The sequence below is a fragment of the Ambystoma mexicanum genome, chromosome 3p (genome assembly GCF_040938575.1).
Source record: "Ambystoma mexicanum isolate Mex_15411 chromosome 3p, UKY_AmexF1_1, whole genome shotgun sequence".
Lineage (NCBI taxonomy): Eukaryota > Metazoa > Chordata > Amphibia > Caudata > Ambystomatidae > Ambystoma > Ambystoma mexicanum.
In genome coordinates, this window is record NC_090925.1 from 1,157,674,883 (window position 1) to 1,157,702,201 (window position 27,319).

Sequence of the window (27,319 nt, forward strand, 5' to 3'; positions counted from 1 at the left end):
ATTCCTAGGTAATCTTACCACACCCGGGTCTCCCGCCATTTCCATGACATCTTTCATACAGGATAGGCGCCACCGGTTTTCCCCATGGGGTCAAGTTTGTCCGTCTGACATAACCTGCATGGCTTCCTCTTCTTCGTTATTTCTTCTGCGGCTCTGCAGAACCATCACTGGTAGGGTCTCTGCGCTGTTCACAGACATCTCATTACACCCGGGTCACGCCAACGCCTCCAGGCCTTCTTCTGTGGTTCGCCCCTATGTTTCCTGACCGCTTCTCTCTCTTTTCTGTCTGGGCCGTCTGCTCCACAACCAGCAGCTTTACGTTCACCGACTGCTTCCTCAGCTCAGATTCAAATCTCCCGGACTCCGTGAACGATATCTCCTTCCATAGGTAATTCTTTGGTTTTTATGAGGAAGTGTTGGGACCTCCCTATCATAGGTAGGATGGCGAAAGTGTCTCTTTTAAACAATAGTTTTTGTATCACAAGCATTTCTCTTTATCCAACAATTCCTTAAGGTTTTTATACTGGACTCAGAAAGTTCTTGTTCACACAATATATTCCATAACATCTAACAACGCCTCTGTAACAAAAAGTGTTTCTCTTAAATAGCAGTTTCTATATATTGAATTCATGAGGTTCTTATTCTGTAAGCTTGAAAATTTGGTCGATGTACTCTTTTACCAGAAATCCTCTTACAGGCTTTTTAGATTTTCCTAGTACACTCCTAGGTCAAGTATTTTCCTTAAAATGTTAGTCATTATACAATTTCAATAGTCTGGAGTATCTAAATATCAGAAATTCTTTCATGTATGTTCAGATTCCCTGGCATACTTCCTTGCCGGGTATTTTGTACCACTGTTAAACGTTCTTCTTCTGGGGGGATTACCTGGTGTACTCCTTTGCCAGGAATCCTTTTCATGGGGCTCTTCAGATCGCCTGGTATACTCCCCTGCCAGTTATCTTCCCTGAATGTTAGGGTCATTTTATGGGGCTCGTCAGATTCCCTGGTATATTCTCCTGCCAGGTATCTTCCCCGAATGTTAGGGTTCTTTACACAACTTTGGTGGATAACCTGGTATACTCTCCTGTCAGGAATCCTCTGGGGTTTTACAGATCCCATGGTATACTTCCCTGGCAGGTATCTTTCCCCAAATGTCAGCTGCCTGGTGCCTCCTCTTTACCAGGACTTCTTCTTAGTTTCACTGTTCAATATATCACATCAGTATTACTTAGGGTAACACTTGTATCACCTCTCTCCCACACTGATATCGCTTGCATAGATAATTGTTTAGGTTTTGTTGTTGCACTTTTTCTTGTCGGTATTCAAATCTTCTTTCAACTTTAGGTTTTGTGTATGTTTAAATCGCCTTTGAATATTGTCCATGATATCATTCACTTGTGTGCCAGTTTGCCCCGGGGTCCCCAAAGGCTCTGGGCCGACTCACTGGTAGTTTGTGGCATCTCCGACTAATGGCGTACCTCTGCGGTGAAGCTTCCTCCCTACATTGGCTTCCTTCACGATGCGGATGCCTCCTGTGCATTTCCTGCAGCTGTGCATTCACTTGCTGGCTTCCTTCTGTGACCCAAACCGGAGAAAGTTGTTTCCTGACACAACTGTACCGCCTGAAGCTTTGCTGTGCTCCCTGGTGCTCCCACCGTCTTTCAGGCATGCCTGCTGCGCTTCTCCTTCCTTCAAGCCACGCCGGTAGATATGACTCGCTTTTGCGAGCAGCTGCCTGGATGTGCCCGTCTTCTCCTTCACGGTTCTCTCTCGTACTGCCTTTGATATTGCGGAGGCCATTTTTAAATGTCCATTGGGTTTTAGATTGAACAACACAACTAGTCTGCACGTTAGCCTTTGGACTTTGCTTAATCTGCATCAACTATTCCCTCCTCTTCTTCGTCTCAGTACTTGAGGCTTTATCGGAGATGAAGTCCATAGATGTATTTGGATTTCTACAATGATGTTGTTCAAAACTTTCACGCAAAGAAATGTCAACAACAGAAGATATTTTATATGTGTTATGAGTGTTTGGAGTATAGATGATGTTTTTTCTAGATTGACATAAAGGAAGGTTTCTGATTTTCACAATAAGGATGAATTGTGGGGTGACTACAAGCCTTCAAGAACTTGTGTTTCATAGGTTCCTTGTCAGAGAAAATTGAGGAATACTGCATCTCATCCAATGAAATCATCGCTTCTCCCTGGATGTTGTCCCCTACCATGTGATCCTCCCTCATATAACCACCCCCAGGCTCAGGATCATGTAGCGGCTGCCCTCCCTTGGCCACATGGGAGGAGGTTACTTCTGGTGAATCAGTGATGAGTTCATCAGATTCATCACATGTCCCAGACCCTGGTTGCCAGCTTTGGCTCCCTCTCTCTGTATACTGTGCTGAAGAAGAACAGCCTGAATGTTTCCAAGCTGTAGTGGGTCCCTGATCCAAGTGGGCAGACCTGGTTTGCTCTCACCAGGTACTGTGATGAAGAAGCTTAGCCTGGGTGCACTTTCCAAGCTGACGGGGTTCCTTGACTCTTGTGTGCAGACCTGGTTCCCTCTCACCAGTTACAGAGACATAAAGGATTTGTCTGGATGCACTTGACAAGCTAAATGGGGTTCTTGACCCTTGTGTGCAGACCTGGTTCCCTCTCACGAGGTACTGCGATGACGAATAATAGCCTGGACAAACTTTCCAAGCAGAAGGGGGTCCCTAACCCTAGTGTGCAGACCTGATTCCCTCTCACCAGGTACTGCGATGAAGAAGAGCAGCCTGTATGCACTCCTCAGGCTGTAGTAGGTGATAGAGGATTGGTTCATAAACCTAACAAGGATTGGTTGTAGGGGTGCACTCGTATCCCATAAGTTAAGATGAGTGTGTCACACAAATTAAATAAATAACCAGAAAATTTCTAGGTGCCTACCTATTAGACCTGTGCTACCAGATCTGACAACAATTGGAAAACAAAAAACGGTGTCTCAGAATCACGCCGAGACACAAATAGGTGCACTACTAACGCAATAAGAATTGCAAAGATATTCCTAGTCTTGTTAAATCTTGATCAATTTCAAACACATAAACCATAAATATAAAGCTTTATAATTTCCAAATCAAATGAATTCTTGACAGTCAATGTAGACACTTTTACAAGGTACAAATTCATAAAACAACACAATTTGTTACATAGAAATTCACACAATATAAATTCACATGGTATAAACTGTTCACAATCACAGTCATATATAACACCAAATATTTCAAAAATAGAATAGAATAACCAATCAGTTTTTGATTGTTAGTTTAACTTAATACACATGTCACGATATCTGGACCAGGAGTCTGATGCTGATGTTTATATCTGGTTTTTATCTTGCTTCTTCCAATGAAAGGCTGTGAACAACTAGACTGGTAAACGTGGTTCAGATGGTTATTCAGTATTGCTTCGCACCTCCTCTTCGTCTCAGTACTAAGTGAGTGCTGTTGTGGTAACTCACTAGGAATCTTCCTCGTCTCAGTACTCTCAACATGGACTGCTTTAGAAAAGCAGATGGGGTATGAGGGTAGGAGTGAAGAAGAATGAGGTGAAGGAAAGTGGGGCACTGTGTGAAGAGGGTTTAGGGTCATGGGATTGATGAAAATACTGCATTCTCCTGCTGTGGTTGTCACTGGTCCCAAAGGGGGTTTCCCCTCCCATGAGATCCACTTACTGAGTACCACCCCAGGGGGACTATCGAGTAGCGGCCTCACCACCCTGGCCTCATGGGAAAGGGCTCCCGCTTCGAAAGCAGTGATGACATCCTGCGATTCGTCACAGCATACATAGTAATCCAGTGCAAGGTCCGCAAATGGTTGTAACACCCCGTTGAGGACAACATCTCCCAGTACTTTGATGTTCTTGGTACTGTTGGGGTGGTCGATGATGGTTTCTGGGGGAAAGAAGGGTTTCGCTGCACGTGCCATATTGGTGACTGGGGTAGACGCGATGTTAGCGTGATGTTGCAATTGAGTATGTATCTAGTGTAGTTAATGAGAAAGTGATAAGTGTTACTATTAGTGTTATCTTTGGTATACGTGATACGTTTTAGATTCACACACACATTACAACATAATGACATATCTGCTCATACAATATGGACACAATGTAGTTGTGTGGCGTGCGATACAGCACCTAAAGATAGGAAGTGAGGAGCTTTATATGTGCATGCGAGATAGGAGATTCATGGACAAGGAAACCACTGTGAGGGGACGCGATAGTGTAGAAAATACATGCACAAACATATATACACAGGGGTTTACAGGGAAATGTGTTTGGGACAGTTAGGGCACATGGGGTAAATGGCAAATACATGAATCACAAGTTGGGGTTTTTGTAAGCCGCAGAAACCTCGGTTGGCGAGATAAACTCTGTGTTACCTGGGAAGCTGGTTGATCGAGTTTGAAGGCTGGGGAAGGCAGCTTACCACATTTGGGCAGCTGTGATAACATCAAATGGTCAGTTGCAGCCAGACAAGGTATTTTACAACTTGGTGCTATTGTGGAGAGAAGATGTAATCTCTCTAAGTACATGGGAGTTGTTATTCAGTGACCAGGGAAGTCCGGCCACCTGTTAGGGTCAGCTTGGGGCCAGGTAATAAACCCGATACAAGGGGTGCTTGAGGGCAGAGTTGACAAACGGTTTATGGGTTTTGATCAAGTTCTCAGGAATGACCAGGATGTGGCCACAAGCCATGCGTGCTGAAATGGTAGTCGTTATAGATTACCATGAAATGAAGACGACAGCAAGTCTGGGCAGATAAGATGCTTATCAGTTCAAAGGGAACTTGTTTGTTTCTCTCCCTCCTCACATTGTTGAAGTATTCTTCGAAAAGCCATGTGCATCACGACTGAGCTTAGAGGTCCCAGACCAGATGGAACCTGTAATGAATTAGGATTGTTATGCGTGAATATGTAACTATGTGATGATGTCATGACCGAATATGGGAAGACCTCAATAAGGGGTGGTAGCTTGGTTTTAGTTTCTACTCATTTGGCGCTTGTGCTGGAATTTATACATACACTTCTTTTCCCAATCAGGTGAATAGGTGGGTAGAGGCCACACATTTCATTTATCCTTGTTAGCTTTTATTTGGTTAAATCATTTTTTTTGTTGGGTTCACTGCTCTTGTCCTGTCGCCACAGGAACTAAAGAATTCAAAGAGGGAGAAGCTGAGCTGACCTGCAACAACGACACCACCGGTGGAGCCCTGCTGAACTGCCTCACCACTTTTCCCAACGACAGAGGAGATCTCCAGTCCGGAGAGTCTTCTTCCTTTGACTGGTGGGGATAACCAGTTTGCCCGTCTTTTCGCCTTCCCGGATCATCTCGTGGCCGCCTTGCCCGTGCCAAGCACACCGGCAACCAGAATACCATGGTTTTTCCACCACCACGAATAAAAGGGTCTTACCTTTTAACCGGAGAACTCTGCGGCTGGTTTCTTCCCTGGCGGTGCAACGACCTTCAGCTTTCCTCCACGTCGAGAGCATCTCTTCCTCTGGACGACGCTGTGACTTGCACCTGCTGCCAGGAACAACTGCCAACCGCTGGAGGATCCCCTCCACTTTGAAGGTACTGTGTCCGCCTGGCCTCTCTCGCAACGGTCTGTGTGGGGCGACTCTTAAAGCTTTCACTTACCACTTGGGTTGGCCCTAGGCTGGCTAACTGAACTTTTCTGAGCTGACTTAATTATTTTCTGAACTCCCTGCAAGACTTTTCAAGACTGTGTGATCTTAGCGCATTAGTGTTCTGTTCTCTCAAAGAGGGAGCCTGGCCTCTGAACTTTTTGCTCACAAGTAGACTTGATTCTCCTGCCTTGCTGGGTGCTTCTAAAGTATTGTGTTGTGTGCTTTTCCTAATTTCTGCCTTTTCCCTCCCTTTTTCTTAACTTATTGGAGTGCCATCTTTGGTTAAGTGCTCACCTCTGTCTGGAAATAAGTGGTGTTAACTAAGACTTGTCTAATAAGGAATAAGGGATGTACATCTAGTAATAGTGACTGTGTGTTGAATTGACTTATTTTGTGCTAGTGTAAATTCTAAGTGTCTTTAAATAAATAATTATATACTTTTACACCAAAGCTCTGGTCAGTGTTTGCTTGTACTACTGTGTCTCCGTACCTATTGTGTATACTCTGCATACTGCCTAACTCATCTTGAGAGAAGTCTGACTGCTCAGCCACAGCTACCAGGTAAATCTGGGTGGTACAGACTGCTACCAATTGGGTTTACTGCCAACCACCTGTAGTCCTAAATCTTTTGCAGTGGTCCCTAAGGGAACTGCAGGTTTCTGCCTAACAATTGCTAGTTAGATAACCCTATTCCTGGTAGTCAAGCAGGTGAATACGTGTGTCCAGCGCTGTAAACGCATGCGGAATCCCTTTATCTAACCAGCAATTGCCATACAACCAGGAATTCGGTTATATTACCAGCAATCACCATTCAACCAAGGACACCGCTTGACTACAGAGCTAATTTCTCCTCATTCCAACTTCATTCGAACCAGGGATAGACACCCAGGAACATGCGTTTACAGCGCTGGACACAGGTATTCACCTGCTTGACGACCAGGAATCTGGTCATCTAAGCAGCAATCGCCATACAACCAAGGACACCCCTTGACTACAGAGCTAATTTCTCCTCATTCCAACTTCATTCGTACCAAGGATAGACACCCACCAGCCTTGATAAAGACCTTGATGGTCGAAACACGTGTCGGCACCACTTGAAAACAATGTTAAACACACCTTGACACTTTTCTGTACTAAGAGCAGTGAACCCAACAAAAAAGTGATTTAACCAAATAAAAGCTAACAAGGATAAATGAAATTTGTGGACTCTACCTACCTATTCACCTGATTGGGAAAAGATGTGTCTATATATAAATTCCAGCACAAGCTCCAAAAGGAACAAGTTACTTACCTGTAACTGTTGTTCTCCAGCATGGGTCTGGCATGGATTCACATGCTCATGAATATTCCCCGTCGTCAGGCTGGGAATCCTCGGTAAAGAAAAAACCAGTATCAGTTTCGTTTCTGATCTGTCTTTCGTAGTAATAACCAATCACTGGTCTCTGCGTCATACTGACCACAGCCAATGACTGCCCTCTACCTAAGCACCGCCTCTGGCAGCCATCTTCAGATTTGGAAGCACGTGAAGTGGCAGTATGACCAAGTGAAGAGCCGCAGAGGGGTAGGCGGGAGGGTTCGCATGTGAATCCATGCCAGACCCATGCTGGAGAACAACAGTTACAGGTAAGTAACTTGTTCCTTCTCCAGCATGGGGTCTGGCATGGATTCACATGCTCATGAATAAAGAATACATAGCAGTACACACATGCACAACCACGGGAGGTGGCAAAGGCTCAACATTAAGCATTACATCAAACTCAACATTAAGCATCTTACCTCCTCACCAGGCTCACCTCAGGCGAACAGGTTGCGCAGCACTGCTTGGCCGACCCTGGACTCCTCCCTGGAATCCTGATCGACGCAGTAGAATTTCGTGAAGGTGTGCGTCGATCTCCACGTAGCAGCCCTGCATATGTCCAGCAGGGGCACACCAGAAAGGAACGCCGTGGTAGCTGCGATCGCTCTGGTGGAATGGGCTCTCGGACGGCCAGGCAGCGGTCGGTTTGCCAACCGATGACAGTACATGATACAGCCGGAGAGCCATCTGGAGATGGAAGCCTTCGAGAGAGCCTTCCCCTGATTGACAGGTCCAAAGTTCACAAAGAGTTGTGACGTCTTCCGAAAACACTTCGTGCGGTCCACGTAGAACTTCAGCGCTCTAGCCACATCCAGCGAGTGCAAAGTCCTCTCAGCCGGCGACGAAGGCGACGGGAAGAACACAGGCAACACCAAGGGTTCGTTGAGATGAAAGTCCAACGGTACCTTGGGCATGAAGGAGGGGTGCGTCCTGAGCACTACCCTCGTGTCGTGAAAAGTCAAGTAGGGGGCCTTGCAGGAAAGGGCCTGGATCTCTCCCACCCGTCGTGCGGAGGTGATGGCCACAAGAAACGCTGTTTTCCACGACAGAAACTTCAACGGGGCCGAGTGCAGAGGCTCGAACAGAGGTCCCATGAGCTTAGTCAGCACCACGTTGAGCTCCCACGCCGGGGCCGGCGCCTTCACCGGCGGGAACGATCTGAACAGTCCCTTCATGAACTCTTTCACCAGACGATGAGACCACAGGGACGTCCGCCCCGTGGTTCTGGTGTATCGGGAGATCGCAGCAAGATGAATCTTGATGGACGCGTGTGCCAGTCCAGCTTTGGCCAGCGTCAGCAGATACGGCAGTACCTGGGGAGCCGTAATCCGTAGAGGGTTAATCTTCTGTGCGTGGCACCAGACAGAGAACCTCTTCCATTTGTGTCCGTAGCATTTAAGAGTCGAGGACGCCCTGGCCTTTGCAAGAACCTCTCTGCAGTCGGCCGGTAAGTCGTATCCTCCAAACTCTAGCGCTGCAGGAGCCAGGCTTGCAAGTTCAGCGATTTTGGGTCGTGGTGGAGGATGGCGCCTCCTTCCCTGGAGAGTAGATCCGCGTCCACCGGCAGCTTGATTGGCGGGGACGCTGACAAGTCCAGAAGGTCCGGGAACCATATCTGCCTCGGCCACGCAGGTGCGACGAGGATCATCCTGCACCGTGACCTCTTGAGCTGGTTGATGAGCCGGATTAGCAGTGGCAAAGGAGGGAACGCGTAGAGGAACAGGCCCTCCCAGGGGAACGAGAAAGCATCGCCCATGCTCCTCGCCTGGGGAAACCTGCTGGCGAACCTCCGGCACTTGGAGTTCGTCGCCGTCGCGAACAGGTCGATCTGGGGTGTGCCCCACCGTCGGAAGAGGCGATCCACTAGATCCTGCCGTAGTTCCCACTCGTGGCACGAGCGCAGCTCCCTGCTGAGTGAGTCGGCAATGGTGTTTTTTATCCCTGCCAGATGAAACGGCACCAGAAACATCCTTTGGGCGACTGCCCAATGCCACAGGTCCTGCGCCTCCTTGGACAGTGCTGGGGACCTGGTTCCGCCCTGTTTCCTGATGTAAAACATGGTGGTGGTGTTGTCGGTGAAGATCCTCACCACCTTGCCCTTGAGGGACGGAAGGAAGGACCTGAGGGTACAGAACACTGCACGGAGCTCCAGTACGTTGATATGGAGGGACTTCTCCGTCGGGAGCCAGAGGCCTCTCACGTGCAGATTTTCGGTGTGCGCTCCCCACCCTTCCAGGGAGGCATCCGCGGTCACTGTCTCCTGGTGGTCTGGGGTCTGGAAGTCCATGCCCGCCGTCAGATGCGCGCGGGTGCCCCACCACCGGACCGCTCGGTGGAAACTCTCGTCGAGTGTGATCCTCTCCTCGAAGCCGCCCGTCGTTTGGATCCAGCGCGCGTACAGGAACTCCTGCAACGGGCGCATCCAGAGCCTGCACATGGGAATGAGGTAGATGCAAGAAGACATCATTCCGAGGAGGGACTTGATGGACCTCACCTTGGCCGCGTCGGAAACCAACATCCGCTGTACCTTGCCCAGGATGGACCTGGTCCTTTCCTCCGACGGGGAGGCCAGAAGGGACACTGTGTCGAGCTTCGTTCCCAGAAACAGTGCGTTTTGCGCAGGTACCAGGTGGGACTTGGCGTAGTTCACGGAGAATCCCAGGTCCGTGAGAAGTTGGACGGTCCTTGCCGTGTGCTCCACGGCGAGCTCCCTCGTCTTGGCTCGGATTAGCCAGTCGTCCAGGTAGGGGTAGACGTGGATCCCCTCGCGGCGCAGCTGCGCCGCCACCGGTGCAAGGCACTTGGTGAATACCCTGGGTGCCGACCGTAGTCCGAAGGGGAGGGCTTTGAACTGGTAGTGACGCCCTTGGACCACAAACCTGAGGAATTTTCGGTGCCCCTTTAGGATGGGAATGTGGAAGTAGGCATCCTCCAAATCCAACGACGACAGGAAGTTTCCTTCCTCCAGCTGCCCCAGGACGTGCTGGAGGGTGACCATCCGAAACTTCTGCGCCTTGATGAACTTGTTCAGACGTCACAGGTCTAGGATGGGGCGCCATCCTCCCGTCTTCTTCTTCACGAGGAAGTATCTCGAGTAAACTCCGGAGCCCCGAAGCCTCCTTGGGACGAGTTCGATGACGCCCTTCCTGAGCATCGCCTTTACCTCCAGGAGAAGCTGAGGGACGTGAAGCTCTCTCCTGGCCACGGGGGGGACGCGCGGGCACCTTCTTTGAAACTCGAGCGCGTGGCCCCGGGCTAAGGCGTCCAGCACCCAACGGTCGGTGGAGATGGACTCCCACACGCTGACGAAGCTCGCCAGCCGGCCTCCCACCGGGGTGCTTCGGTGGGGGCCCGACCCCACGGTCGGTTCAATCCTGTTTCAACGAGGCTTTGCCGCCCTGACTTCCTTGGCGACGACGGCGGGGTCCGCCAGACTTGCCTCGTCCTCTGTAGGCCTCCTGAGACGACGAGCGGGCCGCTTGACGGTAGGTGGAGAAACCGCCGCCGGAACCTTTGGAGGCGCCCTTGCCTCCGCTGCTCCGAAAGGGCGTCCGTCGTTGCTGCAGAACCCCAAGGGCCCGGGCCGTCTCAGTGTCCGTTTTAATGGCCTGAAGGGAATCGTCCACTGTTTTCCCAAACAGGTTATTCCCATCGAACGGCATGTCCAGGACTCTCGTCTGTACGTCTTGACGGAAGTCCGTAGCCTTGAGCCATCCACGCCGCCTAAGGCACACGCCGTTGCCCAACTTGCGAAACCCAGTGTCGGCGATGTCCGTCGCAATAGTGATGGCGTGGTCCGACGCCACCTCGCCTTCCTGTAGGATCTCCAGGGCATCCGCCCTCTTGTCGTCCGGTAGGAAGTCCAGCAGGGGAGCTAGTTTGTACCATAGCTCCCTGTCGTAGCGGGCCACGATAACCAAGGCGTTGGCCGCTTTAATCGTCGTCGCTGCAGACGAGATGACCCTGCGTCCCATAGCGTCCAATTTCTTTCCCTCGCCGTCCGGTGGGGAAGTCGATGTGGAGGCCGCACCCCCCCCCCCGCTTTCTTCCTGGCCGCCGCGGAGACGACGGAGTCCGGGGTAGGCTGCGCCCGGAGGCACAGGGGGGCCGCGTCCGGGACCCGGTACTTCTTCTCGTACCGGTCTCTTCTAGCCGGCGTCGTGGAAGGGTTCCTCTTGGCCTCGCGCCGTTGATAAAGGAATCCTTCCTTTTTCTTCTCCTCAGGGCAGAGTTGGAAAAGCTCGGATGCCGTGGTGATCATGGAGTGGAACGATCCAATCTCGTCGGGAGGAGAAACCCTGGTGGGAGGCGACGACGGTAGATCCTCGTCGTATACCTCGTCGTCCGTACCCGTCGCTGCCGTGTCAGTCCCCGTATCATCCCCTCGGGAGGACGGGGCGCGACGGCTGAAAAGGAGGTGGAGGGTGAATCCTTCTTTTCTTGGGCGGGGGAGCACCAGAAGGTCCCGGTTCAGGATCCCCCGACGGGAGAGGTTCCTCCGTCGGCAACGGTAGTCTCGTCCTTATCTCTGAACATAAGGACTGTATAGCCAACAAAATGGCCGCCGAGTTGTCTTGCGGCACTGGCAGAGGGGAATCCGATGGGCGATCAGGAACCCCTCGTCGTCACCTGCGTCGGGATCCCTCCCGACGGGCCGGTCTTCTTCCACGCCAAGGCCGTGGCTTAAGACCTCAATCAGCTCTTCCTCTGAAGCTGAGGCCGAATCTACGACGACGCCCTGCCCCCCCTTTTTCTTCCCCGCCGGGGGTTTCACGGGGGTCCTATCGATGGGCACAAAAGAGGACTCCCTCCGAGGTGGCAGGGAGGTGGCAGGGAGACTCTGAGCCCCGAGGTCGCCACCACTGGTGTAGCCTCCACAGGCTGAGCCAGGGCCGCCGCGACAGTATCGATAGAGGGCTTGGCCGGATGGATTAAGGCCTTCACCACCTTAGGTGCGCTCACCGCCTTATCCTTGAGGGGGGGACACTGCCTCGCTCCCCCTCCGATGGGGCCTTCGAGCTCGACCGGGGCCTCTTCAGGAGCTTCGCCGGGTGCTCGCCCTTCCTCTTACCCGACCCAGAGCGTTGGCTCGTGGCTGAAGGTGCCGGGGAGGGTGCGCCCTGCCTGGCGCCCGTAGAGCCCGACCGTTCGGCGCTCCCGGTGCCAGCGGACTCGCGGTGCTTGGCCTTGTGTTGGACCCCCGTCGCCGGGGCGTCCTCAAAGGTCTTAGAAGACCGCTCGGATTTCTTCCTCTTCTTCTCGCCTGACGGGCTCTTCCCTTCCAGCCAGTTGGCGAGACGTTGATGGCGGTCCTTCATGGTCCGCTCCGACATATTGCCGCAAAACGCACAGTCTTTCTCCACGTGCGTCTTGTCCTCATGTAAGCAGTAGAGACAAAGGGAGTGTTCGTCCTCCTTAAAGACGTTCTGCAGCTGGCATCCAGGACAGATCCTGAACAGCTTTCCGGGCGTCGAGCTTCCCTTCTCCTGGGCCATGTCCGGGCCTGAGAAACTTCTGGAGTCCTCCAAAAGCGTAGCTCGACGAGATCTTCACCCTTGAGGGGCGCAGGTGAATCCGACACGGGTCCCCGTTGATCGGATGGAGAGTCGGTGGAGCTTGAGGCTCTTTTAACCGAAAAAACGAAGTTTTTGTGAAAAATTGTGAAAATATAGCACTAACGCTCGAGAGCAATAGCACGAGGATCCCAACACATGAACGTGCGGTAAAAATCTGAAGATGGCTGCCAGAGGCGGTGCTTAGGTAGAGGGCAGTCATTGGCTGTGGTCAGTATGACGCAGAGACCAGTGATTGGTTATTACTACGAAAGACAGATCATAAACGAAACTGATACTGGTTTTTTCTTTACCGAGGATTCCCAGCCTGACAACGGGCAATATTCATGAGCATGTGTTATCCATGCCAGACCCCATGCTGGAGAAGAGTAGACACTAAAACCAAGCTACCAGGACAGACATATTAGGTACCACAGGCACGGACCTTCATTTTCTACCTACCGGCTGCTAGTGAACTTTGTCATAAAAGGTGCAGCAACCCACAGTTCCTAGTGCCCAACAAACCCTGTATTGATCTCAATAAGGGGTGTGCTGTAAATATGAGCTAATGCAAATGTATGTTGAAAGGGGATGGTTGTTAAATGAATGTATCCACTGAGAGAGTGGGAACTGAGGGAGATTCGATTTACTTGTATGGGGTTAATCAATCATGTTTGGGGGATGACTTTGTAAGGACATATGCAGAAGTGTGTTAATGTTGTGATAATGGAAGTCCGCGCAGAGTCCTTCTTGTCCTGGGCACACACGCTTGTTTTTTGCTTTGCCTCCCTGGAAGGGGTTAACGTTGCTGGAATGGGAGCCTGAAGGAGGGGCTAAACATACTTAAGGGCTTCTTGTTCTTTGTTTGCTGCGTGTACCTCTCATCAGACTGTCTCCACGAGGTTGGCTACTGACTGTAGCATTATTCTGCTTTTGCAGGAGTGCCTGCATGTGGAATTATCCCGCTTCGGTTTCCTGTCTTCATCTGTGCACTGTGAGAGCTGAGTCCCAGTGAGGGGGGGGGGCACTCAGACAACTCCTTGAGCTGTCGGACGTTCCCCACCTAACACCCAGACTTTGCCCTGGGACTTGGAATGGCAATTTGCACTTGAAATTACCACACCTGGTCACCAACACACGCTATTTTCCTTCATGTACTTCTTTACGAACTGAGCCAGTGAGGGGTGGATTATCGTGAAACTTTCCAGCCCGTTGTGATGCTGTAATGCTGTGCCCTTAAGTGTGTTGGACATTCGTTGGTTATTTGCTTTGAGCTATTTATTTTCAGGGGAGCCTGGCTGGGGAGAGCATAATATATTAGTGTTATTTTTAGTGCTCTCCTCTCAGAACTCTGCTGTGCACTACCCTTTTGCATAATATTAAGTCTTCTCTGAGTCTCCCTTGTATTAATATATTGATTTTAGCAGCAAGGGGGGCCTCTGTTTTGCTTTGCCCCGAGGACCTGTGGATTTGTGGTCCTGGCATATGCTCAGATCTGCCTGTTAATATGCTATTGGCAGTTTCTGGAGGCAGTTTTACTCACTGACTTTTTATGGACTAATGCTTGTTTGTTTGCTTAATCAAATACATCAATGTTAACCATTTCTTTTTTATAGGGGTAATATCCACAAGTTGAGCCATATTTTACTTTTTATCAGTCAGGTTGTATATACTATTTGTATAACCTTTTTTTAGGTGGGGTTGCGAGTCCTTTTTTTTATCCCCCCACCGTCTTCTGTTATAGGGTTGCGAGGGGACTAAGGGTCTTCTTTTCCTTTGCAAACATTTTATTTGTTTTCTTTCTCTGTGGTTTTACAGTTCTGATTGTTCTTAGATCTGTAATTTCTGGGCATTATCCAACTTGGATCCCTAGACCCGGTTTGTTTAATTTTTTATTTTCGAATTTGAGTTTTGCAATACGGTTGGTATGTAAGTGCTGCCTATGGGGAAAAGGAAAGCTGGGGATGAGGGCAGCAGGGAGGGGAGTCTTGGGGGGGGGGGGGTGATAAAGGGTGCAAAGAAGGCTAAGAAACCCAAAATGGGTAAATTAGCAAAAATGGGAAGACCCCCCCCCCCTTCAAAGCTTTACATTACCCCTCCCAGAGGTCCCTGGATTCTTTTTTTTTAAAAAAAACATTTTTTAAACTTTTATTTACAAGTTAACAAAATACAGAATAATACATAGTTATGCTACTAAATGGTCAGAAAAATATCACATGGATCAGATAAACAATACAACAATTTACATTGAAGGATACAACTACTACATCATCTCACAACTGATTCCGTACCGCCTCCCTAATCACCCCATCCAAACACCCACGTCTTTTAGATACATTTCCTATTAATATACAGTTTAGTACAATGACAGAAATGTTCCCCATATTTTTTCAAACAATCCTTTTTTCCCTCTCTCTTATATAGTACCTTCTCCACTTTTGCTAATGCATGCAGGTCCGTTGCCCATACCTCCATTTTCTGGTTCAAATCAGCTTTCCAATTGCTTAAAATTACTTTCTTTCCAATCATAGCACCTCTGAACAACCACTTTTTCTGACATTGAGTAAGGTCATCCAGAGATTCATCACTGCCAACACCACTGTTTTAAAGTCTAGAACAGGCAACCCCTCAATCACCTTTTCACAAACTACACCTATCTCTCTCCAAAACACTCTCACCATCCTGCCATCCCATAACATGTGTTCCAGGGTACCTGATTCATGTGTCCATGTCAAAAAATCTGAATTCTCCAACATACCTCGCTTCCACATTCTTTCGGGTGTCCAAAAACCCGATTTAGGATCTTAATCCATATTGATCTCTCTGTAAGCCCCAAAGAGCATAGCTGGACATTCACACACATTTGCTTCCATAACTCTTCTGAGATATACAAACCAATTCTTCTACTCCATTCTTCTCTTAATGAGTCATTACCCTGGTACTCACATACATTCATATTGTAAACACGGCTGGCTAGTCCACCTTCGCCTCCTACTGCCTTCCTTGTAAACAAGTCTAAGGAACAAGTTACTTACCTGTAACTGTTGTTCTCCAGCATGGGTCTGGCATGGATTCACATGCTCATGAATATTCCCCGTCGTCAGGCTGGGAATCCTCGGTAAAGAAAAAACCAGTATCAGTTTCGTTTCTGATCTGTCTTTCGTAGTAATAACCAATCACTGGTCTCTGCGTCATACTGACCACAGCCAATGACTGCCCTCTACCTAAGCCCCGCCTCTGGCAGCCATCTTCAGATTTGGAAGCACGTGAAGTGGCAGTATGACCAAGTGAAGAGCCGCAGAGGGGTAGGCGGGAGGGTTCGCATGTGAATCCATGCCAGACCCATGCTGGAGAACAACAGTTACAGGTAAGTAACTTGTTCCTTCTCCAGCATGGGGTCTGGCATGGATTCACATGCTCATGAATAAAAAATACATAGCAGTACACACATGCACAACCACGGGAGGTGGCAAAGGCTCAACATTAAGCATTACATCAAACTCAACATTAAGCATCTTACCTCCTCACCAGGCTCACCTCAGGCGAACAGGTTGCGCAGCACTGCTTGGCCGACCCTGGACTCCTCCCTGGAATCCCGATCGACGCAGTAGAATTTCGTGAAGCTGTGCGTCGACCTCCACGTAGCAGCCCTGCATATGTCCAGCAGGGGCACACCAGAAAGGAACGCCGTGGTAGCTGCGATCGCTCTGGTGGAATGGGCTCTCGGACGGCCAGGCAGCGGTCGGTTTGCCAACCGGTGACAGTACATGATACAGCTGGAGAGCCATCTGGAAATGGAAGCCTTCGAGAGAGCCTTCCCCTGATTGACAAGTCCAAAGTTCACAAAGAGTTGTGACGTCTTCCGAAAACACTTTGTGCGGTCCACGTAGAACTTCAGCGCTCTAGCCACATCCAGCGAGTGCAAAGTCCTCTCAGCCGGCGACGAAGGCGACGGGAAGAACACAGGCAACACCAAGGGTTCGTTGAGATGGAAGTCCAACGGTACCTTGGGCATGAAGGAGGGGTGCGTCCTGAGCACTACCCTCGTGTCGTGAAAAGTCAAGTACGGGGCCTTGCAGGAAAGGGCCTGGATCTCTCCCACTCGTCGTGCGGAGGTGATGGCCACAAGAAACGCTGTTTTCCACGTAAGAAATTTCAACAGAGCCGAGTGCAGAGGCTCGAACGGAGGTCCCATGAGCTTGGTCAGCACCACGTGGAGCTCCCACGCCGGGGCCGGAGCCTTCACCGGCGGGAACGATCTGAACAGTCCCTTCATGAACTCTTTCACCAGACGATGAGACCACAAGGACGTCCGCCCCGTGGTTCTGGTGTATCAGGAGATCGCAACAAGATGAATCTTGATGGACGCGTGTGCCAGTCCAGCTTTGGCCAGCGTCAGCAGGTACGGCAGTACTTGGGGAGCCGTAATCCGTAGAGGGTTAATCTTCTGTGCGTGGCACCAGACAGAGAACCTCTTCCATTTGTGTCCGTAGCATTTAAGAGTCGAGGACGCCCTGGCCTTTGCAAGAACCTCTCTGCAGTCGGCCGGTATGTCGTATCCTCCAAACTCTAGCGCTGCAGGAGCCAGGCCTGCAAGTTCAGCGATTTCGGGTCGTGGTGGAGGATGGCGCCTCCTTCCCTGGAGAGTAGATCCGCGTCCACCGGCAGCTTGATCGGCGGGGACGCTGACAAGTCCAGAAGGTCCGGGAACCATATCTGCCTCGGCCACGCAGGTGCGACGAGGATCATCCTGCACCGTGACCTCTTGAGCTGGTTGACGAGCCGGATTAGCAGTGGCAAAGGAGGGAACGCGTAGAGGAACAGGCCCTCCCAGGGGAACGAGAAAGCATCGCCCATGCTCCTCGCCTGGGGAAACCTGCTGGCGAACCTCCGGCACTTGGGAGTTCGTGCCGTCGCGAACAGGTCGATCTGGGGTGTGCCCCACCGTCGGAAGAGGCAATCCACTAGATCCTGCCGTAGCTCCCACTCGTGGCACGAGCGCCGCTCCCTGCTGAGTGAGTCGGCGATGGTGTTTTTTATCCCTGCCAGATGAAACGGCACCAGAAATATCCTTTGGGCGACGGCCCAATGCCACAGGTCCTGCGCCTCCTTGGACAGTGCTGGGGACCTGGTTCCGCCCTGTTTCCTGATGTAAAACATGGTGGTGGTGTTGTCGGTGAAGATCCTCACCACCTAGCCCTTGAGGGACGGGAGGAAGGACCTGAGGGCCCAAAACACTGCACGGAGCTCCAGGACGTTGATATGTAGGGATTTCTCCGTCGGGAGCCAAAGGCCTCTTGCGTGCAGATTTTCGGTGTGCGCTCCCCACCCTTCCAGGGAGGCATCCGTGGTCACTGTCTCCTGGTGGGCTGGGGTCTGGAAGTCCATGCCCGCCGTCAGATGCGCGCGGGTGCCCCACCACCGGATCGCTCGTCGGAAACTCTCGTCGAGTGTGATCCTTTCCTCGAAGCTGCCCGTCGTTTGGATCCAGCGCGCGTCCAGGAACTCCTGCAACGGGCGCATCCGGAGCCTGCACATGGGAATGAGGTAGATGCAGGAAGACATCATTCCGAGGAGGGACTTGATGGACCTCACCTTGGCCGCGTCGGCCAACAACATCCGCTGCACCTTGCCCAGGATGGTCCTGGTCCTCTCCTCCGACGGGGAGGCCAAAAGGGACACTGTGTTGAGCCTCGCTCCCAGAAACAGAGCGTCTTGCGCGGGTACCAGGTGGGATTTGGCGTAGTTAACGGAGAATCCCAGGTCCGTGAGGAGTTGGACGGTCCTTGCCGTGTGAACCACGGCGAGTTCCCTCGTCCTGGCTCGGATGAGCCAGTCGTCCAGGTAGGGATAGACGTGGACCCCCTCGCGGCGCAGCTGCGCCGCCACCGGTGCGAGGCACTTGGTGAATACCCTGGGTGCCGACCGTAGTCCAAAGGGGAGGGCTATGAACTGGTAATGACGCCCTTGGACCACAAACCTGAGGAATTTTCGGTGCCCCTTTAGGATGGGAATATGGAAGTAGGCATCCTCCAAATCCAACGACGACAGGAAGTCTCCTTCCTCCAGCTGACCCAGGACGTGCTGGAGGGTGACCATCCAGAACTTCTGCGCCTTGATGAACTTGTTCAGACGTCGCAGGTCCAGGATGGGGCGCCATCCCCCCGTCTTCTTCTTCACGAGGAAGTATCTCGAGTAAACTCCGGAGCCCCGAAGCCTCTTTGGGACGAGTTCGATGGCGCCCTTCCTGAGCATCGCCTTTACCTCCAGGAGAAGTTGAGGGACGTGAAGTTCTTTCCTGGCCACGGGGGGGACGCGCGGACACCTTCTTTGAAACTCGAGCGTGTGGCCCCGGGCCAAGGCGCCCAGCACCCAACGGTCGGTGGAGATGGACTCCCACACGCTGACGAAGCTCGCCAGCCGGCCTCCCACCGGGGTGCTTCGGTGGGGGCCCGACCCCACGGCCGGTTCAATCCTGCTTCGACGAGGCTTTGCCGCCTTGACCTCCTTGGCGACGACGGCGGGGTCCGCTAGACTTGCCTCGTCCTCTGTAGGCCTCCTGAGACGACGAGCGGGCCGCTTGACGGTAGGTGGAGAAACCGCCGCCGGAACCTTTGGAGGCGCCCTTGCCTCCGCTGCTCCGAAAGGGCGTCCGTCGTTGTTGTAGAACTCCAAGGGCCCGGGCCGTCTCAGTGTCCGCTTTAATGGCCTGAAGGGAATCGTCCACTGTTTTCCCAAACAGGTTGTTCCCATCGAAGGGCATGTCCAGGACTCTGGTCTGAACGTCTTGACGGAAGTCCGTAGCCTTGAGCCATCCACGCCGCCTAAGGCAAACGCTGTTGCCCAACTGGCGGAACCCAGTGTCGGCGATGTCCGTCGCAACGGTAATGGCGTGGTCCGAAGCCACCTCACCTTCCTGCAGGATCTCCAGGGCCTCTGCCCTCTTGTCGTCCGGCAGGAAGTCCAGCAGGGGAGCCAGTTTGTACCAGAGCTCCCTGTCGTAGCGGGCCACGATAGCCAAGGCGTTGGCCGCTTTAATCGTCGTCGCTGCAGACGAGATGACTCTGCGTCCCATAGCGTCCAATTTCTTTCCCTCGCCGTCCGGTGGGGAAGTCGATGTGGAGGCCGCACCCCCCCCCCGCTTTCTTCCTGGCCGCCGCGGAGACGACGGAGTCCGGGGTAGGCTGCGCCCGGAGGCACAGGGGGGCCGTGTCCGGGACCCGGTACTTCTTCTCGTACCGGTCTCTTCTAGCTGGCGTCGTGGAAGGGTTCTTGAGGAGGGTGAGGCCCTCATCCCAAATGTCGTCCAATAGAGGCACTGCGAGGACAGTCTTCCTCTTGGCCTCGCGCCGTTGATAAAGGAATCCTTCCTTTTTCTTCTCCTCAGGGCAGAGTTGGAAAAGCTCGGATGCCCTGGCGATCATGGAGTGGAACGATCCAATCTCGTCGGGCGGAGAAGCCCTGGTGGGAGGTGACGACGGGGATCCTTCTTTTCTTGGTAGGGGGAACACCAGAAGGTCCCGGTTCTGGGTCCCCCGACGGGAGAGGTTCCTCCGTCGGCAACGGTAGTCTCGTCCTTATCTCTGAGCATAAGGACTGTATAGCCAACAAAATGGCCGCCGAGTTGTCTTGCGGCGCTGGCAGAGGGGAATCCGACGGGCGATCAGGGGCCCCGTCGGTACCCTCGACGATGTCGTCGTCACCTGCGTCGGGATCCATCCCGACGGGCCGGTCTTCTTCCACGCCGAGGCCGTGGCTTAAGACCTCGACCAGCTCCTCCTCCGAGGTTGAAGCCGAATCTACGACGACGCCCTGCCCCCCCTTTTTCTTCCCCACGGGGGATTTCACGGGGGTCCTATCGATGGGCACAAAAGAGGACTCCCTCCGAGGTGGCAGGGAGACTCTGAGCCCCGAAGTCGCCACCACTGGTGTAGCCTCCACAGGCTGAGCCAGGGCCGCCGCGACAGTTTCGATAGAGGGCTTGGCCGGATGGATTAAGGCCTTCACCACCTTAGGTGCGCTCACCGCCTTATCCTTGAGGGGGGGGACACTGCCTCGCTCCCCCTCCGCCTTCGAGCTCGACCGGGGCCTCTCCAGGAGCTTCGCCGGGTGCTCGGCCTTCCTCTTACCCGACCCAGAGCGTTGGCTCGTGGTTGATGGTACCGGGGAGGGTGCGCCCTGCCTGGCGCCCGTAGAGCCCGACCGTTCGGCGCTCCCGGTGCCAGCGGACTCGCGGTGCTTGGCCTTATGTTGGACCCCCGTCGCCGGGGCGTCCTCAAAGGTCTTAGAAGACCGCTCGGATTTCTTCCTCTTCTTCTCGCCGGACGGGCTCTTCCCTTCTAGCCAGTTGGCGAGACGTTGATGGCGGTCCTTCATGGTCCGCTCCGACACGTTGCCGCAAAACGCACAGTCCTTCTCCACGTGCGTCTTGTCCTCATGTAGGCAGTAAAGACAAAAAGAGTGTTTGTCCTCCTTGAAGACTGCAGCTGGCATCCAGGGCAGACCCTGAACAGCTTTCCGGGCGTCGAGCTTCCCTTCTCCTGGGCCATGACCGGGCCTGAGAAACTTCTGAAGTCCTCCAAAAGCGTAGCTCGACGAAATCTTCACCCTTGAGGGGCGCAGACAAATCCGACACGGGTCCCCGTTGATCGGATGGAGAGTCGGTGGAGCTTGAGGCTCTTTTGACGAAAAAACAAAGTTTTTGAGAAAAACGTGAAAAAAAATTAGCACTAACGCTCGAGAGCAATAGCACGAGGATCCCAACACATGAACGTGCGGTAAAAATGAAGATGGCTGCCAGAGGCGGGGCTTAGGTAGAGGGCAGTCATTGGCTGTGGTTAGTATGACGCAGAGACCAGTGATTGGTTATTACTACGAAAGACAGATCAGAAACGAAATTGATACTGGTTTTTTCTTTACCGAGGATTCCCAGCCTGACGACGGGGAATATTCATGAGCATGTGAATCCATGCCAGACCCCATGCTGGAGAAGTTGAGCCTTTTCTCCAAATCAATATCTCCAATCGCACTTCTGAGTTTTCTGTAGTCAGAAACTTTGAAATTCTCAATGTTACAACTCATCTGTAATTCTCTCGCTGTCATCCAGAGCCCATCCTTAAACAGAACACCACCTAAATAAATACCAATCAGCCCAGAATACCACTGTGCCTATTTTAATAGACAGATTCATCCAGACTGACGCTCCAGGATCCTTCAATGCATCCACTCCCATCAAGTCACACAGTTTCTTCCACAAGCTTCTCAAACATTCAATCAATGGATCTTTCCCACAACTTCGTCTCGAGTTTGAGGTCAAGACAGCTCCTGCCACCAGAGGACCATTGTAACTAGTTTCTGCCAACACCCAATCATCATTTGAATCTTCCATAAAGGGAAAAAGAAAAATAAGAAATATACGCCAGATGGTAGGCTCTGCAATTAGGTACCCCTAATGCACCTTTTATCAGTGGTAATTGCAACTTCCATAACTTTAACCTTGGGCGTTTCTTATGCAATAAGAATGCTTGAAGTAGTCCATCCAATTCGTTCCAATACATGGAAGTTATTGTCAGAGGAATCATACTCAGGACATAGTTAACCTTTGGGGCAGAAACCATTTTCAAGGCATTCACCGTGCCCCAGAGTGACAGTTTCAACAGACTCCATCTTTCCAGATCATCCCTTAATTTACAACATATTATTTTTAAGTTTTCATGTACCATGTCTGAGATTTTAGGTGTGAACCAAATCCGTAAATATAACAATCTGTAAGTACACCATCTGAATCCTAATTCCGTGACACATTTTTTAATCACAAAAATGCACCAGCGGCAGTACCTCAGACTTTGTCCAATTTGTTTTGTAACCAGACACAAATGAAACTCTGTTAAGATGTCCATAAATGCCGGTATCGCTGAGGACTAATCATCAGCAAATAACCACAATTTTTGCTCTAGTCCCCAGCATGACAAACTCATTATCCTACACTCGTCCCTGATGGCCGCGGCTAATGGTTCTATGCCAATAACAAATAATAAGGGCGACAAAGGGCATCCTTGCTTACTTCCTCTTTTAAGCGTGAAACTGTCGGATCGTATTCCATTGGTGTTTACCTCGGCTGTTGGTTCGTTATAAAGTAATTTAATCCATGACACAAACTTTCCTCCAAATCCCATCCCATGAAGCACCGAGAAGAGAAAATCCCAATTGACTCGGTCAAAAGCCTTCTCGGCGTCGAGGGATAGAACAGCAACGTCTCCCTGGAAATCGTATGTAATAGTCTCCTGATGGTACTCGTATTTTCCTCCCTTTCACAAAACCTGATTGGTTTCTGTGAATTAATGATGGAAGTACATTTTCCAATGTTAATGCCAACATTTTAGCAAGGATCTTGTTGTCTGTATTGATAAGACTTATTGACCTATAGCTTGTGGGAAGGGTATCATCCTTCCCTTTTTTTGGGAAGACAGATATCATCGCATATCTCGTAGTATCTGGTAGCAAACCATTCGCCAATGATGCCGTATACATATCCTTTAACAGGTGTAGTGCGGAATTCGGTAATAACCTATAAAATTCCACAGGTAAACCATCAGGGCCATGGGATTTCCCTGTGTTCAGTTTACTAATTGCCCGTTTAATTTCATCAACCGTAATGTCTTCTTCCAAAAGTTGTGAATCACATTCAGTAATCATCGAAAGATTTGACTTTTCCAGGAAGTCATTGGGCCTCATTACAGGTCCGGCGGTCTGGAATTAACAGTGGCGGTAAACCCGCCGCCACTGTTAATTCCGGACCGCCCGATCCCGACTCCTGCAGGCGGGAGGTGATGTTCCCGCCAGGTCTGACCTGGCGGGTTTAACACCGCCCGCCTGCAGGCGGACGTGGAAACACCAGCACCATCATGAGATGGTGCTGGTGTTTCCACTTCCCCATTCCCATTGAGTCCTATGGGACACAATGGGAATGGGGATTTACCGAATTCCGCCTCTGGAATTCCCGGGACACCAGGGTTGTAATGCCCTGGTATTTCCAGGAGTCACGGAGGCGGAATGGCAATACGAGTCCGGCGGTAACCAGGTGGTTTTACCGCCTCGGTTACCGCCAGACTCGTAATGAAGTCCATTCTCTTTGCCCGTCGCGCCTACCTCATTTTGGTACAGTTCCACGTAGAAATCCCGAAAGATGTTGTTAATTTCTTTTGGGTGATATGTAATTTTATTGTTTTTGTCTCGAATAGATGTTATGGACCTCTCAGCCTCCCTCTTCCGTAATCTATAAGCCAACCATCTCTCGCACTCTCCCCACTTCTCAAAGTATGCACATTTTAGATAAAAGTTTTTCCGTTCAGCACGTTCATCTATCAGCTTTTTCGAATCTTTCTTCATTCTCCTCAGCTCAGATATTGTCATGCATGCACCGTCAGGCCTGTCAACCGTCCCAACTGGATCCACACACACAAGAGACACAAGGCCCATATACACTACTAACACTCCTGTTACGCTAGCCCCATCACGTTTGGTCATTGCTCCAAGATTACACCAATGGTCTGTCCTCAGGAGTAAAAATCCCGTTAACTTACAAAAACGGCATTTGCTGTATAAGTGGTGCTTGCTTTGGCGTTTGGTCGGACGTGGTGGCCATACCATCTCAGCAAGAAAATACTGCCGGAGGAGACGAGCGACCCAGCCACTGTCACCTGTCAACGGACATCACAGTTCGCTCGCTGTTCTTCACCACTGTGATTAGAGGCCGTGCTTGTATGTGACACCCGATACAGAACGTGGTACGAGGCTTACAGCCAATCAAGTAACACGGCTCTCAAAACGTGATTCACGCATGTAACGTCACGTGTCCGGACGCCGTAGCGGGACGCTTAAATCAGCTGAGCGTTCCTGATTCAGTGCTTCTCAGCTATCTACAGCGTTTGGCATCTGACTTTCTCGTATCCTGTTTTGCAACTTTCGACCTCGGACTCCGTTTCATGGACTGTTCTTGCTTCTACCTTACCGCAACATATTGGATTCTGCTTTTCTCCTGCTGACCTCGGATTGTTCCACAGACTGCTCTGGATTTACCTTCTTGGTTTTAGGTGCTGACCTCAGATTGTTTTTCACACTGCTCTGGTTTTCCCTTTTTGGCGCTAGTGTTTCCTGAACGCTCCAACCCTTGGATTCAAGCACATCAAGTATCCACCTTCCTGTTTCAAGTCCAGGTGCCTCCAGCTGGGTCCTTCTTCTGGCCCTTTGACAACTGCCTGCTAGTCACTTAGGACCCTCCTGAGGGAACGGGCTTTACTCCTGAATTCACACCAGACCTCATACCCATTCAGGCTCCTGTATCCAAGATCCTGGTAAGTGATTCCTTTCTTTATTACACCAAGGCCTGTATTTCACATTATGAATCCACTGTAATTACCATAACCTACATTCTCTTTCAGCAGCCATTGTGTTCCTGTTCCTACCAGCTGTGGCCCTAATCCTCGAATAGCAAGTATATATTGTATCTTGCTGTTTGTTGCTTAGGGACGGAGGTATTCATACTCCTCGCAAGCTTCAAATCTCGACGAATCTTGACAGACTGAGAAGCCTTAATACTTGTTTGGGGAATGGATCCCTCTGCCGGGGACCCAATGGCTGCACTGGCCCAGGCCATTACGGCCTTACGCTCTGATATGGCAACCGCTACAGCAGCCATCCACCAACGGCTGGATACCATTCAGTGCGAACGCCACGCTTAACCTGCAGACCCTGAGTTTGGAGATATTACGGTGCCACCCAGTGCATCACAGGCAGTCCCTCCTGTCACTAAACAAGTAATAATGCCTACACCATTCCCTCTGGCTGCCCCCGAAATGTTTCAGGGAGACCCCCGGAAGTTCCGAACCTTCCTAAATCAATGTAAACTCCACTTCCTGTGCAAACCACAGGCTTTTCCAGATGCAATAACCAAGGCAGCCTTTACATTGTCTCATCTAGCAGGTATAGCCGCCACTTGGGCCAACCCATTACTTGAGAGTAACAGTCCTGCATTATATGACTTTGATCTTTTGATGGCAGAAATGACCAAAGTATTTGACATTAGACACAAGGCTCAGTCACGAGACTTGGAACTACTTAGTCTCTCTAGCCGTCAAAACAGGATGGCCCGAAAGTAAAAAGGCTGTGGTGTTCTACAGGGGTCTAAATGATGCCATGAAGGATGCACTGGCAGTGGTACCTTCACTGCCTGTAAAATACGACAAACCTGTGGATTTGGCCCTTCAAGTAGACGCCCGTCGGGCGGAGCGCAAAGCTGAATCCAGATTTACCACTTCCGGTCCTCTCCGGCTCCGGATTCACAGGGTGAGCCCATGCAAATAGGGGATGTTCACAGTCCCATTACGAATACTGAGAGGGAACGCAGAAGGTTGGAAAATGCCCGCTTTTATTGTGGGCGTAACCGTCATTATGTCAAGGAATGTCCATGCCGACCAAAACGGAAAACCATGGGTTTTCACAAGGCTCGTCCCTAGACCCGGGGGCACGGACAAGCCTAGATCAGACCCTCTCCATGAATACATCAGCTTTTGGGGGAAAAAGTCCCACCACAGTGCAAGCCTCCTTGTCTTTTAACCCTGACAAGATACACTTGGTCCAGCTGGTCATAGATTCAGGGGCTACTGGCAACTACATCGATATTGAACTAGCTGCCACACTGAATTTACTGTTACTGAATAAGAAAAGACCGGAACCAGTGCAAGCCGTAGGCGATTCAGCACTCATTTCCGGTCCCATTAAGCAACAAACCACTCCACTGCAACTAAGTATACAAGACACCCATTCAGAACAGATCACTTTTGACCTAATAGCCACACCTCAGTATGGGATGATTCTGGGGATTCCATGGCTACGTGAACATAATCCTGTAGTTGATTGGGGTTCCGGACGCTTGTTTTTTGAATCGCCATTTTGCCAAACCAATTGTCTAGCAAACCATAACCTTCCTGAAACACCGGCACGGTTGCTAGGGGCAGTTGCTCAGCTCACATTGAACGATCCTCTTCCTATGGACCTGGATCCACCCTCGCACGTGGTGGGTGCCATAGCATCAGGTATTCCGTCAAAATATCTAGATTTCCAACAAGTATTCGACAAAGGATGTGCTGAGACCCTTCCACCACATAGGCTCTATGATTGCCCAATCGACTTAGAGCCAAATGCCAGTATACCCAACGGACGGATCTATTCCTTGTCTCCTCCAGAGGATCGGACCCTGAGGGAATATATACAGACGGCACTAAAACTGGGCCATATACGACCTTCCACATCTCCAGCAGCCAGTCCCATCTTTTTTGTCCCAAAACGGGAGGGGGACCTACGTCCTTGTATTGACTACAGATGCGTAAATGTGATAACCATTAAGAACTGTTATCCAATTCCCCTCATCGGACGCTTATTGGACCGATTAACCCACGCTACGGTCTTCACTAAATTGGACCTCAGGGGGGCCTACAATTTAGTTCGGGTATGCAAGGAAGATGAGTGGAAAACGGCATTTTGTACACAATACGGCTTATTCGAATACCTAGTCATGCCCTTTGGTCTCTGTAATGCACCCGCCACATTTCAATGTTTTATGAACGATGTGTTTCATGATATACTAGACGCTTACGTCATTGCATACCTAACGACATAGCGATTTTCTCGCCCTCTCTCTCTGAACACATAGTCCATGTACGTGAGGTATTGTCCAGGCTGCGTACTCATGC